Below are 15728 nucleotides of genomic sequence, written 5' to 3' on the forward strand. Positions count from 1 at the left end.
CTTCCTGAGTACTGGGGTTAAAGGTGTGCCACCACCACCCAGGTCTGTTGCTCCTTTCTTAATAAGCTTTCTATTTATATTATCTTAAATATTTTGAGAAAGATACCTGAGTATCTTATTTTAAATTGTATATGTATGTAGGCATGTACACACCTCTGCATGCGTGGAGCCAGAGGAGAGCATGGGTGTGCTTCTCTATTCCTCCCAGCTTCATTTCCTTAAGAAGGGTCTCAGTGAACTGGGGCCAGGGTGGTGGCCAGTAAGCCCCAGAGATGTACTTGTCTTTGTCCTATCAGTGGTGGGGGTGGGCTTACGGGGATGTTCACGGCCAAACCCAGATTTCTCTGGGGGTGTGGGGGAACATAGGTCCTAATAAGCACTATTACCCACTGAACCATCTTCTCAGGTCAGATGTGCTACCTTTTGAATGAATGTGGTAGGTGTTGCTCACTTTTGGGGAGACTTAATAGTAAAATAATGAGTAAAAAGTTGGACAACCAACCCTTAATGCAAAGCCCTGCTGGATGCGGGGAGAGGAGTTGCAGGAAGACCAAATCCTTTCACTCACACTTCAGGTGAGGCTGCCTATCGTTTCCTGCTTGCTGAGCTGTCAGTTAATTTACTGTCCAAAGCACAGCCTATTATTTCTCAGACTGCTACCCTATAGGTGCACAGTAAGACTTGTGTGTAATCCAGGAGCAGCTTTTGGTTCAAAATGCCAAGTTTTTTTTTGTTTTTGTGCAGAATAGGTTCTTGTTTGATTTTTTTTTTTTTTTGAAGCTGAGCTTGAGTTAGAAGGATGATGCTAGAAGCAATTTAAAGGGCACATCACATCTTTACTGTAATACTGGACTATTGATTGCTGACTTATTTGTAGGCTTAATGCAGAAAGACCCATTTCCTTACTTTGTGTCTAAGTGGCCATTAAGCTTTGGCAATGTGCCGGAATGTTGAAATCTTGTATCGTATAATATGATTTGGCTGCCTAAGGGTATTATATGTGTTTGAATTTTAAAGACACAGACAAAGCTCTCAACTTTGCCTGTATTCTAGAATATAAGAAAAAAAAAATCACCTACAGCAAGATTACTTCTAAAAGACGTGTTAAATTTATCAGAACATTAGTGCCTGACCTCACGAGTGTCAGCGTCTTCTGGACTGACTGATTCTTATATTAAATACAAACTAACAGCACCAAATCACAAAGAGAACACAGGGAACAGGAAAGTCCAGCAGCCCGTGTGCATGGAGTGTTCATATTTAAACACTGAGCAAATGCTCATTTAGCTCACAGTTCGGGTTACAGACCATCCTGGCAAGGACTTTAAATCAGCAGGAGCATGGGAGAACAGGTCATTTTATGTCCATAATCAAGACCAGAGAGCAAAGAAGTGCTGTGTGTATGCTAATGCTCAGTGTGCCTTTTCCTTCCTTCCTTCCTTCCTTCCTTCCTTCCTTCCTTCCTTCCTTCCTTCCTTCCTTCCTTCTTTCCCAGTTTTTTCAAGACAGGGTTTCTCTATGTACCTTGGCTGTCCTGAAACTCACTCTCTAGACCAGGCTGGCCTCGAACTCAGAAATCCATCTGCCTCTGCCTCACAAGTGCTGGGATTAAAGATGTGCACCACCACTGCCTGTTCTCCATTCTTAAATAGTTAAAACTTCCTTCCTAGAACATAGAGCCACCCACAGTGGGTACGTTCCCACATCAACTAATGTAATCAAGATAATACCCCAGACACGCATGCAGGCCATCCTAACCCGGACATTTCTCATTGAGCCTCCCCAGATGTTTTTATATTGTGTCAAGTTGACAGTTAACATTTACCATTACAGTAAGACCTACTTGGTTCAAAACTAACCTGGGAAATGGATCCAGCACACCACCTTGACTGACATGCCATCTAATAACGTTGTTGGAACAGCCACCATTTAAAAATGTTTAGTTGTAAAAAATAACCATATATCAGAGTTGTGAAAAATCCTGTTTTGAAATGACAAAGAAGGCTTGGGATATGACTAAGTCAATAGAACGTTTGCATTGCATATATGAGGCGCTGTGGGGTTGATTCTCAGCACCCCATAAACTGGATGTAGCAGTGCACACTTATAACCCCAGCATCCAAAAGGTGGATGCTCAAGGTCAGAACTTGAAGATTGTCCTCTGCTGCTTATTGATGCTGAGGCTATGTGAGACCCAGTCTTTTAAAAAAGGGAACATAGAAAAGAGAAATTGGCATGCTTTTAGAGAAGCCAGGAATTATTACATCAAGCATACATTAGAGGTGGCCTGGAATGACTTTTATTACTCAGAACTGTTAGGTGCTTATAAAACAGCATGTGGTGTTTTATTTTATTCTGTAATTAAGAAGCATTACACTATGTGAAAGGGGACACATAGCCTTCATGAACAGTCATTGGATCATTATATTATCCCCCTCAGACCATTTGGAACTCTTGCTATTCTGAAAATCTGTGCCTTTGCCCTAGTTGGGAAGATTGGGGGAGCAGAAACCAGTCAGGAGCTTTCTGTGAACTGTTCGTGCTGTATCAGAATACTTCCATTTGTTTATTTCTTTCTCAGTGGGCTTTGCCCATTGCTTACTCATTCCTCACTGTAGTACTTGCTGGTCCAACGATGTTGGCCACACCTTTTTATTTTTTTATTTTTTATTTTAGAAATTAAGGTGGTTAATATTGTCAACTTGACAGGATCTAGAGACACCTGGGAAAAGGGCCTCTGGGCATGCCTGTGGGGGATTATCTCGATCTTGTTAATGGGCATGGGAAGACCTATCTTGGTTGTGGGCAGGAACATTTCCACACTCACACATTCATCCCTCTCTGCCTTCTGATTGTGATGAAATGGGATCAGCTATTTCAAGCTCCTGTCCCTTGTCTTCTGCGTGATGATGAACTATACTGTCTTAGTCCATGTTCTTCTGCTGTGAAGAGATACCATGATCGTGGCAACTCTTAGAAAAGCATTTAATCGGAGCTGGCTTACAGGTTCAAGGTTAGTCTGTTATGGTCATGGTGGAGAGCATGGTGGTACACTGGCAGGCGTGCTGGAGTGGTGCGTGAGAGTTCTACATCTGGACCTGCAGGCAGCAGGAAGAGAGAGAAACTCTGGGCTTGGAACGGGCTTTTTGAAACCTCAAAGGCCACCCCATACTTTTCCCAACCAGACCACACTTCCTAATCCTTTCAAATAGTGCCTCTCCCTATAGAACCATTCTCCTCCAAACTACCACACCTACCTTAAACTGTGAGCTAAAACAAACACTTTCTTCCCTAAGTTATTTTTGTCACAGCAATAGCAAGACAGAAGTAGAAGGACTTGACAACAGAAGAGAGTAGCTACTGTAAGATGTGGAATTTGAACCCAGATAACTCTCTTGCCTTACTGAAGAGGGCATCAGGTAGTGGCCTGGTACAGCGACTTTCATGCAGTTGCTTTCTGCAGACACTGAGCCAGTTCTTTCTGTTATTTGGCAGACTTGGTTGTTTTGTTCTTAAAAGATGTTCTATATAGTCCAGACTGGCCTCCAATTTATCTAGGTTGCTGAGGATAACCTTATACTGGTGTTCTTCTGCCCTGACCTCCGTCCCGCAGAGGTGGGGCAAAGACGACATTGCAAAGGCGGGGGTTTGAGCAGCTTCCACAGCTTCCCGCTGCAGCTTCCTTACAGCTCACCCCAGCTCTCTTCAGCAGTTCAGCTTCTTCTCCCTCTGCTTCTCTGCTTCTCAGCTTCTCCGCTTCTCCCCAGCTTCTTCCTTCTCCCTCAGCTTCTCTTCCTTTATTCTGGGATTGCCCAATTTATCCCCTTCCACCCTCTGCACTCATCTCTCATCGCTCATCATCCAATCAGCATTCAGCACGTTCTATACGCGAGCCATGCACGCAGACAGGGTGGGTGTTGATAGGCCAGTGACTCAGTATCATGCTGTATGACACTATATGTCAGGTGGGCAGCGCATAATCACTCAGGTGCGCATAATCAGGTTTTTGGTAATCAAGCAGGGAATCACGGGGCTTGGCAGTGAACCAGGGTGTCATGTTGGCTCACAAGGCCGCAGCCATGGCCACACCCGCTTCCCATATTCTTCCTATGTCTACCAAATGCTGCAATTGCAAGTGTGGGCCACCATGACTGACTTGGTTTTGTTGTGTCTGTTCACACAACATTTTTCCATTAGTGGCTTTTTAAAAATGTTGTGCCCTTATGTTTCTGTTTCTTCTTGGATATCTTCTTGCCTGTTTTATTTGAAATTATATTTCTATTTATTTTTTCCTATGCAAAAGATTTGGGGTCAGCCATCTGGTTTATAAGGATGTATAAGGTACTTATGGCTCCCATGGCTTCACAGTGAATAATGGTGACCCTCACTTTCTCTCCCTGAGGAATACTTTGGAACAAACACACTGGTTTTTGCTGTTGCTGCTGACACAGCTCACTGCTGTGTGAAGGACTTGGCATGCTTTGAGATTTGTCATACTAGAGCCCATTAGCTACATTTAGACTACATGATTCAGTCCTTGATGCCAAGCGTCCTGGTTGTCGTACATCAACTTACAAACTAGAACTAGCTGAAAGGAGGGAACCTCAACTGAGAAAATGCCTCCATAAGATGTAGATGAAAGGCATTTTTTCCAGTGATTGATGGGGGAGGCCCCAGCCCATTATGGTTGGTGGTGCCATCCCTGGGCTAGTTGTTCTGGGTTCTATAAGAAAGTTCTGCAAGTCAGTAAGCAGTATCCCTCCATGGCCTCTGCATCAGCTCCTGCTTCCAGGTTACTGCCCGTGTGAGTTCCCGCTCTGACTTCTTTGATGATGAACAGTGCTGTGGACATATAAGCCAATAACCATTTTTCCCCAACTTGCTTTTTGTTAGGATGTTTCATTGCAACAGTAGAAACCCTGAGACACTAAATAAATGCAAAGAGGCATACAAGAATAAGTTTGGAACGTTAGGTGGACCAGAATGACAGGATTCACAGCAGATGAGAGGAAAGGTATTTTGGTTTTGCCTTCCCCTCTTTGTTGTTGTTTTTTTTGTTTTTTTGTTTTTTTGTTTTTTTGTTTTGTTTTTTTGTTTTGTTTTTTTGTTTGTTTGTTTGTTTCGAGACAGGGTTTCTCTGTATAGCCTTGGCTGTCCTGGAACTCACTTTGTAGACCAGGCTGGCCTCAAACTCAGAAATCCGCCTGCCTCTGCCTCCCGAGTGCTGAGATTAAAGGCATGGGCCACCACTGCCCGGCTTCCCCCTTTGTTTTATACTTGGTCCTTCTCTTTCTCCTACATGTCCTTTGTATCCTTCTCCCTCCCCTACCACCTTCTCTCCTTGCCTCAGCATTTTCAGATAGGCTGTCAACAGATGCTGCCACTGCTAATGAAAATGGACCAGACTCCCAGAGTGCCTGGGATGTAAGGTGGAGAACATTGAATGTGGTTAGTCCATTCTTCTGTCTGAGTATCTGCTGAGAAACGTCTGCGGTTCCCAGGGCTTTCTTAGCCCTGCAGTGTGCATTGCCACAGCTGACTGACACATCAGGGGTCGGGATGAGCTGGACTGTGGAACTGGTGGCAAGTGTCCCTTGGAGTTCTGACCTTGCTGTCCCCATCTGGACCATTTTGTTTGCCTATTGCCATGTCTTCTCTCTCAATAGTAGTTTTTATTTTATTTTGTTTATGTTTGCATCTTTATTTTAAAAGTTGGAATTTAGCTTAGCTAGCACTTAGCTATATTTTATTCTTTTCTCTTTACCTGTTGTTTTCTGAGATAGGGTCTTACTATATAGTCAAGCTACCCTTGGACCCAGGATCCCAGGTCATAGCCTTCCAAAGTGCTGAGATTATAGGCATCTTCTGAACTTTTAATAAGTATCCTGAGATGTATTTCTCTACTTTCTTTCTTGGTTCTCGCATAAATCTGCTAATTTTCTAGTCTTGACTTTTAGTGTCTAATTCAGATTATGTTGAAGATCTCTAAGAATTTTTTGTTACAAATAGAGGTTTGGAGTGAAACTGTTAGAACTATTCGTTTTGAACTATTACACATAAAAGCAGAAAATAGAAGAAAGGATGGGTAGGAACAGAGGAAACAAGGCTGCTCCCACACACACTTTGGAACAAAGTTGTAAATTAATCTACCTTTGGCTTCATGAACCTGGCTCTTAACTTTGCATGTTCTCGTGTCTTCTTATTTTTCTGGAGAAGAGTGTTAGAGCACTGGATATACTGTAGACCGCATCTGGAAGGGCTGGGGCATGTGGTTCAGCTCTGCCTTTTGTATTAGCTTTCTGCATGATGTTGGTTTTAGTTCCCTTCTCTGTGACGCTCCAGCCCTGTGCATGTTTGGTGACTCGGAGCAGGCTTTTGGGTAGTGGTTAAAATGTGGTACCCAGAACAGTAGCATGTATATCACTTTAGGACGTCTTAGAAGTAGGCATGTCTAGCCCTCATAAAGTGATTAGCCCTGGGATGAGGCCTACAACATGTGTGTAAGTGTTCTTGTTTGAACCAACTGGGTTGTGTGAACACAGAAGTCTAGTGCAACTAACCCCTCCTTTGTAGATGTTCTCGTGCTTTTTGGGTTTAGTCTACCTGTGAATTACCCCAGAAAAGATCTTTCTATTAAATAATTTTGTAACACCAACCTAGATTATCTTTAAAAGTTCTTGAGTTCACAAAAGATATATAACCATTTGTGATGGGTTCTGTTGGGTTGCTTTTTGTTTCTTTCTGTTGCTGCTATTGTGTGGTTGGTTTTGATTTTTTGGGACAGGGCCCCAAGTAGTCCAAACAGGTGTCAAAGTTACTATGCTAGCCTAGAACTATTAGTCCTCTTGCCTCTACACCCAAGTGTTGAGATTATAGTTGCAGCCATCACTTCCTTTTTAGAACCATCCTTGTTTTTAGTTGTGCTTCATTAAGGACACAGTGATCACAAAACTATGCTTAACATTATTTCTTATGACTTAAGATTTGTCAATTATTATTTTTTTCATTATGGGAATATTGAATATAAATTGAAGGTTAGCTCAAAATATACTGCCTAAGAAGCAGTCATATAAAGGGGAATGAAAGGGAGAGGAAGACATAGAAAGAGGGTGTGGGCTTAATAATCCCATTTTGGTTCATCATTATTGTCCTCTCTGATGGCTGTGAGCGGATGTGCTATTGCTTCTGCAAGCATTAATAATTCATGGATGGACTATGCCAAAAGGAAGCCTTAAATCTGGTCTCTCAGCAGATTAAATACACCGTCGCCATCAGTAGGAGCCAGAAGAGAGGAAAGATGGACTTGTTTTTATTCATTAACTTGCTCCTCTCTGCCTTTTTCCCAGCCTCCTTTCCTCATTCTGTTTGCCTTTCCACCTCCACCTCAATCCAGTGAGCACTGGGGATCTTGGGTTTACCATCAATCATTAGGTTACTTTTCCTTAGCTGCTGCTGACACCAGATGCCACGAGAGCCCGCAGAGGAGCAGAGTGAAGCACCTCCTTGGAAATGTATTAGAATGTGTGACCTGTGTTTTAGAAATCATTTTAATTGACTTCTCTTTACTTTGAAGAATAATCCTATAGTAAGGATTTGTGAGGTTTCAAATCATGTAGCATTTGAAGGTACATGTGTTATCCTTCATATAGGTCTGGGGGTGAGGGGGAAAGTTACCACTTTATAGACAAGGGAACTGAGGCACAGAGCAAATGGTTTGTGTGTAGTTACCTAGACCCCATTTGCTTTGGACCTCCAACTTCAGCATGTGTTCAGAGATTGTATGCGGGTACCTTTAATGAGGTACTTAAACAGATTAAATTTTAGTAATTTGCCAAGGAGTACTTCAGTCTGAGGGACTGTGAGTATACATTGTGGTATCACAGTTAGACATCTTAAGAACTTCCAGATAACAGCATTCTACCCTATACCACCTAGAGACTTACTGAAGCACACATCCTGTGAAGGATCTTTGTGAAGTGGATGTGAAGTCCCTTCACTTGTTACGTTTTTTCAGTTGTCTATGCTCTGTAACAAGATTTGGCTATTTGAAATACCCAATAACTGGAAGGGGTGTGAGGTGACAGCTGGAGATAATCTGGTCTTCTTGGTTGTTTGTTGTGGACGGGTATGAAGAAGTATTTGATAAAAAAGGTACCTGTTTTTAAAACCTCTTGTCCTTTTAAGATGGTGGAGAGAATGGCGCAGAGAAAACAGCTTCCAAATCAACTTATTTTAAAAAAGATTTAGAATTGCAGATCCCTGTGTCCCTAATTTAGAGATAAGGACCTGAAGTCCTTTATAAGGCAGCATGAACAAGCTTCTTGGACAAGGCAGGCTGCCCTGCAGTAGCAGGTGAGGATAGGCCAGGGCACCTCTTCCACCCTTTGTCTAGAGCTGCTGTTCTTCTCGGCATCAGTTTTTATTCTAGTCTTTCCCTTCTTTTCTCTCCCCCCCCCCCCCCCCAAGTTCTGGCTGGCCTAGAACTCAGAGATCTGCCTGCTTCTGCCTCCCAAGATCTGGGATCAAAGGCACATGTCACCACGCCCAGTTTCTGATTATTTTCTTAAGACTTACATTCTTGAACATAATTTTATCATATCTTGGTACATTCCAAATGCTTTAGGAATGACATTAAGTTTTATAGTAGACATTAAGAATAGAAATCCCATATGTAAGTTTCCTTTATAGAGTAACTCTTACATTTATATGTACACACCCACACACTCAGGTGTGCATAAATGTGTCACAGGACACATGTGGAGGTCACAAGACAGCTTGCAGAATTCTCTCTACTTTATGGGTTCTGAGGATGGAACTCATGTCTTAGCAACAAATGCTTTTACCCACTGATTCTTCTCATTGATCAAGACAAAATATTAAGAATGTGTATTTGTGTGAATAAATATGAGATAAATAGTTTTTGTCCCATTTTAAATTGTTGAGGACTGGGTAAATGTAGTAATTCTGTTCTTTTAGTAAAGAGTCCTTTGCTTGTTCTTCTGTATTTGTTTTTCAGACAGGATCTCACTGTGTGTATTTGACTCAAACTCAAAGAATTCACCTCCCTCTGCCTCCCAAGGTGTGTGCCACCATGCTCTGCCAAGCAGTCTTTTGTTTTTAACTAGTAACCAGAAAGTAGAAGTAATAAATAATAAATATGTGCAGCAAAAAGCTTATGTGGAAATTAAGATCCACCTTCCCTCTACGTAACATGCTCTGCCCTACATTAATAAACAAATCCGCACTCTGAATGTGTGCATTTATAAGACAAATGTGGTATTTCATTTTAGTATTTGTTCACATAGCAGCTTCCCTACTAAATTCAAACTGGATTTAAGAGGATTCTGTTTGTAGTCAACCTGGCAAAACCCACATCTTTTGTGTAAAGTACATTGGTAACAAGAATTAGCAAGCTAGCGACCATTCTTTTGAAGTCACTGTTATCTCTCACGTGGTATGTTCATATTCCCTGAAGGCTGGGCCTTAGGCATGTGCCCAGTAGTTTCTCTCAGTGGCCTGCCATTGGGCAGTGAGCTCAACAGACAGCAATAATGTCAAGTCTTGGGCTGAAGTCAGAACCCAGGCCAGGTGATTGTAGGACCCTAGCTAGAACTTTAGTTTTTCTGCACTTCATTTCCTTAACTTGTTCCATAAAGGAAATGAGTGTTCTCAGAAATTTTATAGCTATGAATTTCATGAGTCTTCATATAATTTTATTATTTCATTACCTTTTATTGTTCCACACACATCCTTTTTGTTTGCTTGAGGTTTTTTGTTTTTTTTTTTTTCAATTCAGGGTTTCTCTGTATAGCCTTGGCTGTCCTAGAATTTGCTCTGTAAACCAGACCTCAAACAGAGAGAGACTCATCCACCTGCCTCTCCCTCCAAGTGGTGTGCTGAAATCAGAGGTGTGTGCCACCACTGCCTGGCTTGTTTCCCCTCTCTCAGTCCTGAAGTTTGTTAGTGTTAAAGCTGAGAGAGACAGAGGTGGTAGACAAAAAGAGACAAGATAGATGGGTGACAGGCTAAGAGTTCTCAAGATCAGGAAACTCCTTGAAGGTGTAATAAATGTCTACAGTCCCAGCACCCAAGAGGCAGAGGCAGGAGGATCCCCAGTTTGAGGCCAGTCTGGACTATGCATAAGTCTGTCACAAACTGCAGTGGATTATCTGAAGGAATATTTGTGGAGGATATCTCCTCATCCTGTTTTAAGCCCATTGGTTACTGCCTTTACCAAGGAGTAGCTGAAGTCTTCCTGTCAAATTCCTTCCACCTTGGGTATGAATATATTTTATTTTACTGTATTATATACCATGTCATAGACCATAGCTCACTTTTAACACCCCATCCCACTATGGCATATACTTGCCATAGAAGAAGACAGGAAGAACCTTGCTTCCAGGTAGCAGGATGACCCCCTTCTCCAGGCAGGGTGAGCTTGTGTTTTCTTTCCATGTGTTTTGGCCTCTGGTCCAAATGGCCTCTGAATAGAAACGAGAGAGAATGACCCTTGAGTGTTTTACTACAAGACATAAACAAGTTGTCTTTTTAACCAGCTGCTTCTGTGTAGTAGTGTTCGTCATGCAATGTTCTGGATAAAATGTGTGCCGTGACTGTGGACTCCTTGTTGGTTTTCTGTAAGGGCAGAGCTGTGCACCTTACCACTGTTGCTAGTTGAGAGCCTTCTCATTTCTCCCAGACCTTCTTGGCTCTGTGAGAGGGCTGCTGACTCTGGAAACTGAATGCTGCTGGGAATGATGCTGAGTCACAGGAAGAGTTTGTTTGGTGCCTTTCTGCATGTTGGCCGAGAACCATCTCAGCATCTGCCTCATCACCTAAGGCTGGGAATTGTCTCAGGAAACTGAAGAAGTTCAAAACAACCAACAACAATCAGAATAATATTTGCTTTCCTTTTCAACAATCATCTGCATCTTCTATTGGGTGAGACATAGTGTACAGGAGTAGTTTTGTTGACTACTAGAACACCATATGGTAGCCACCAGAGATAATTAGAATAAATGTAAGCTCTAGGTACTGTCTTCCAGAGCCACCTTCTTGTCTTTTCTCTAGAGAGTCAGGACTAATGGTGCTACAAAATTCTGAATGCCCTGGGAGTTCTGAGGTGGAAGAGGCAATAAGGAGTTCTGGGGAGGCTGAGAAGAATCTGTGGAGTAATTGGGATCTGAGTGGGCTTTGAGAGATAAAATGGGTTCAGCTTGCAGAAAGTGAGAGAGGCAGATAATAGAGTCAAAGCCAGGAAGGGGAACTTAGAAGTGATGTGCTAAGTATTCTTTCTTTGTAAATGGTACCTTCACAGTGCTTTTCTCTCTGACCTCCACATTCAGGCATTTAGTCTGAAGGCAAATTAAATTAGCTACACTTCTGATTCCTCTGCCTTGGAGGTCTTTTCTGCCAGGTGTTCTGCAGTCCTGAGCTGAGCTTCTTGTCTGTTTCAAAATTTTCATGGATTGAGAAAAAGGCTCTGACCTGGTTTAGAATTTATTTTGATACGGAGAAATATCCTCTTTAATTTGAGGGGGAGGCTTACAGACTCAGTGCAATGAGATTTTGCTTTTAAGTAAACAAAGAGTGTCTTCTCACTTTCCTGTATGACCATCAGATTCTATATCAGTGGGCTATTTCGACTTTTACCACACTTGGGTATTTGGGATTTTTTTTTTTTTTTGCATCTTCCATTTCTAGACAGAGCCCTTATTGCTGCATGTCTGCTATGCTCAATACAGTATTTATTTGATAAAAGACAAATGAGTTTGCTTCTTGTTCTGGTTCAGAGAGAAGTCCCCCAGGATTGTCTTTTGTTCAGTAATTGGAGCCTAAGCTGAGCCTGGTTAATTTCAAAGCCACCCCCACCACATGCTCCTGCCTTCCTCCTTGTGCAGTTCTGAGCCGTTGGTGGTATCTTGTATTGGGTCTGGAACAAAAAACTTGAATTGTTGAATGTCAGCAACAACTATTGTGACATCTGCTATGGCACTGAACAGCACTGTTGGTGCAGTTAATTTTAAGTTAGGATCAGAAAATCAGAAAGCTTTTCAGCTTTACAGCCCTTGTCAGCAACATGCACCTCTGAGTTAGGTATTTGCTGCTGTCGCAGTCAAAGACGGATCCTGGGCTGCTTTCTGTGTCAGTATCGTAAGTTCTTTCCTTGTCTGACTCAGCGTTCTGACACCAGTCGGAGTGTGCTCCTGTGTTCATTCCTTTTGTTGAAGGCTTTGATTTGTTTTTATGAGATAGAAAAGTCAGAAGCAGCTCAATTCTGGGTATTTAATTGACAGAAGTTTTGATGTAAGAAATATATGAATTTTGTTTGTTTGTTTTTTTAGCACCAAAGTCTATGTTTCTTAAAATACAAATTTTGATGATAGAATAAACAACCTTAAATACCCAAGCTCCGGATGCTAAGTGGCCAAATTAATATTTGTATAAAAATACATTATGAAATTGGCATGTATCCTATATCACTCAGGTTCTGTAACTGTAGGTGCTGGGTTTGCAACCAACAGATTACACTCCCAGGTTCTCTGATGTCTCTTTGAAGAGGGAATGTGCTTTCGTTTTTTTCTTTCCCGTGTATGCCCTTTCACTAACTGATCTGACTTTAACCATCATGGTATGGTTTTATCTTTGCTATTTTATAAAAAATTCTTGTAGTTGCACTTATTTACTGCATTTTTTCTTTTGTTACCATGAAAAACATTTGTATCTTGATCTTTAATTTCCAGGATATATGTTAAACATACGGAAAAAAAAGTACCCCTCTGACAAGCTCCTTAGAAACAGTTGTAGTGGAACGGGAGCGTTCGTTACATACATATCATATGTTTTCCCCGAAATGTTGTACTAAGAAGTGACAGTTGAGCTGAGCATATGTTAATAAAAGGCCTGCATTTTCCTGTGTCACTGACAGTTTCATTGGCTGGATATTCCTGAAATGCAAATAACCTCTGTTCTGTTCAAAGATATAATTAACCCGAGTAACTGTTTAGTATCAAAATCTTTTAACTACTAAGAGACCAAGCATTTAAGATGGGAATTTACTTTCCTCTCTGAAGGGCAGTGCAGTTGACAAGGGCATGGTGTCTGAGATAATACTGCACATTGGAGCTACATAGTCTGTAGACTAAAATAACAGAATCTGCCCACTGCTCTATAAAGTCTTTTAACTACCATTTATTTTAGCATCATGACATGTGCAGATTTCTGCTGCTCAGTTAAGGGATCAGCTTTGCACAACTGGTGTAGCAATCTGTGGCCACAGCACTGCATCACAATGCAGCAAATGCATTTCCCACTTTAACCGAACATGACAGAGGAGTGATTATTAGCCATGAAAGATGTCGGAAGTCATCAGAAATTCACATCAGAGAAATTAGAGTGGCTTGGGTTGAAGGAAAAAGTATCCTGGCATTCCTTGCCTACATGTTGTCTCTCCCCCTCTTTAATCTTAACTTGGTACAGTCCGTTAACAATAAAATACCCTTCTGTAACCTATAAACTGTTACTCCCATCAGTTTGTGCTTGCAAACTGAGAGCTGACTTTTCTGATTTTGTGTGGAGCATGCTCTCCTGACGGCAGTGCTCTGCTCAGGGTCCTGCCGTGCACCCCATTTAAGAGGATGCGACAGTCTCATTGTCTAATTGGACTCTAGTGCTTTAGTCAGATTAGCACTTGCAGAGAGCTTGGATTCCCCCCCCCCCTTTTTTTCTTTCCTCTCTTTCTCTCCTCTCTCTCTTCCTCCTCCCACCAGACTTTCAATCCAGTCAGCTTAGGGTGGGAAGCCTTGAGCACTGGAACCGGCAGCACTCACCCTGCTAGAAGGGTAGGAGAACTGCAGTGACTGACTGGATCGTCTTGCCGACTGCAACTCCTTGCATTTTTTGAGAGCGTCAGGTAGGATTTCTTGTCTCATAAAGAAATTTAGATAAATGCGCCCTGGTGTTAGAGTGACAGCACATTGCAATTTCTTTGAAAGGTAAGGTCTTGGTTTATGTGGAATTTTGAGATAAATTTGGCAGTGCTTAACTCATTTTGGTAGAAAAAGTATTTGATTCTTCTAAGAATCACTCAGATTTGTGCCTTGCCATTTTAATGTTTTGCTTAAAAACAAAAAATTGTTTGGGTGGGGCAAAGATCTGCCTGAAGATGTAAGGAATTGGTTTATTTTTATTTTTAATTTTTTGAATTTCGTCTTTAAGTAGGAAATAGTGTAGACTTTCTTCAAGATTTTTTAAAAAGAGCTAGGTGAACTACAGGATTTTTGTATGATGTGAAATATGAAGTTAGGATCTCTCTCTCTCTCTCTCTCTCTCTCTCTCTCTCTCTCTCTCTCACCAGTTCCTTCTTTAGAATTTAGGTGTGTGTGTGTGTGTGTGTGTGTGTGTGTGTGTGTGTGTGTGTTCGTTCATAGATTCTCATAACTTGGGTTTCCTGTGCAAGGAAAAAATTACTGTCAGGGAATGGTTTAGTATAAGATTTTAAATGAGAAAAATTAAATATTAGTACTTAACATAAATTCTTAATAGTTATCAGTTATTGGCAATTTAAATTAAAGTATTTTTAATTTCTTAAATTCCAACTGAGAGCTATATAGGTCTTTTGCATATGTAATACATATATTTCAGATTTTTATGATTTTTATAAGTAAAATAAACACTTCCTAAGTCATGTGAACAGTGTTTGGAAAATAACAAGATAATAATAATGTTTTCTATAAGTAATACTTGATTGATATCAGAAATAACTGGTTTTAGTTCAACATTAAATCAGTTAATTGTCATGCCTTTAAAAACAGTAAAATAAAAAAAAAATGTACATATACCCTTTTATCTCAAGAATGTGTTTCTGTTGTGGGGCCTGTGGGGTCTGGAGCTCTCTTTGAAGCCAAGACTTGGAAATGGCTCACCTGGTTGAGGGCTTTGGCCCCTTCAGAGGTGGGACTTTACTAACAATAGGAAGCTGGAGAAGCTGTTAAGTGGGGAATGGAGGAGACCTGCTTAGAAAGGGAGGGGAGCTGGGAGAATTTGGCTTCTCTCAGCAGTGGGGGTGGGGTCTGGACTTACTTGTGCTTAAGATTCATTCCTTTAAAACTCTGACCTGATGCAACACTTCATAGAATTGATTTAGGGAGGAGACAATAGCTGTGCTTTGCATTTTGTAAAAGATGGAAGAAACCTCTAACACTGACCCTGTGTGCAGGGAGATGACTCAGTTATCCATGCCTTATACAGTTGCACATTATTTCCCTTTGTTTGAAGTGGGTGGATGCCAGTGCCTCCATCAGAGCTCCTTAATGTAATGTATGGAAAACGTCTCATCCACCATTTTTAACAATTAGCTGTATCATGGGCGAGGTGAACAGGCTTCTGAAGGCAACTGCAGGTCCATCCCATTGACATTAGCTGCTATGGCACAAGAGCTTTGTAGCTGTGGAACCAACACTGATTTTGCATACTGTGTAGAAGAATTCTTTAGGAGTGGGGAGAATATTCCCAGAAAGAAAATGGAATCCTTTTGTCTACAGTAAGTATTTCTCATGTAGTGATAAAGGTTGAAAATCTGTCTTTGGGTGAAGGGATAAAATAGACTTTTAAGCTAACGTTGCCAATGTGCAAAGTATAGCAGAGACCCTTGGATTTTTTCTAAGTTCTATGTCAAAACTCAGGTATATTCTTAAAATACGAGATTTATGAGTGACTTTAGCAAATGA

The 15728-nt window shown here is 41.4% G+C and overlaps 1 protein-coding gene across 3 annotated transcripts in view; it reads left to right on the plus strand.

The window, feature by feature from the left end:
- Positions 1–15728, plus strand: part of Nup93 (nucleoporin 93) — a 101081-nt gene that overhangs the window by 39002 nt on the left and 46351 nt on the right. Inside the window, exon 1 of one of the 3 annotated variants that reach the window (XM_029532557.1) lies at positions 13536–13912. The exons of 1 other annotated variant lie outside the window; for it this stretch is intronic. The gene's annotated coding sequence lies outside the window, so the exon portion shown is untranslated. Of the gene's footprint in view, positions 1–13535; positions 13913–15134; positions 15542–15728 lie in introns of those variants that run through there. One more of the 3 variants, XM_021219974.1, reaches the window with a different exon arrangement.

Source organism: Mus pahari, chromosome 20 (genome assembly GCF_900095145.1).
Source record: "Mus pahari chromosome 20, PAHARI_EIJ_v1.1, whole genome shotgun sequence".
NCBI classification, from domain to species: domain Eukaryota; kingdom Metazoa; phylum Chordata; class Mammalia; order Rodentia; family Muridae; genus Mus; species Mus pahari.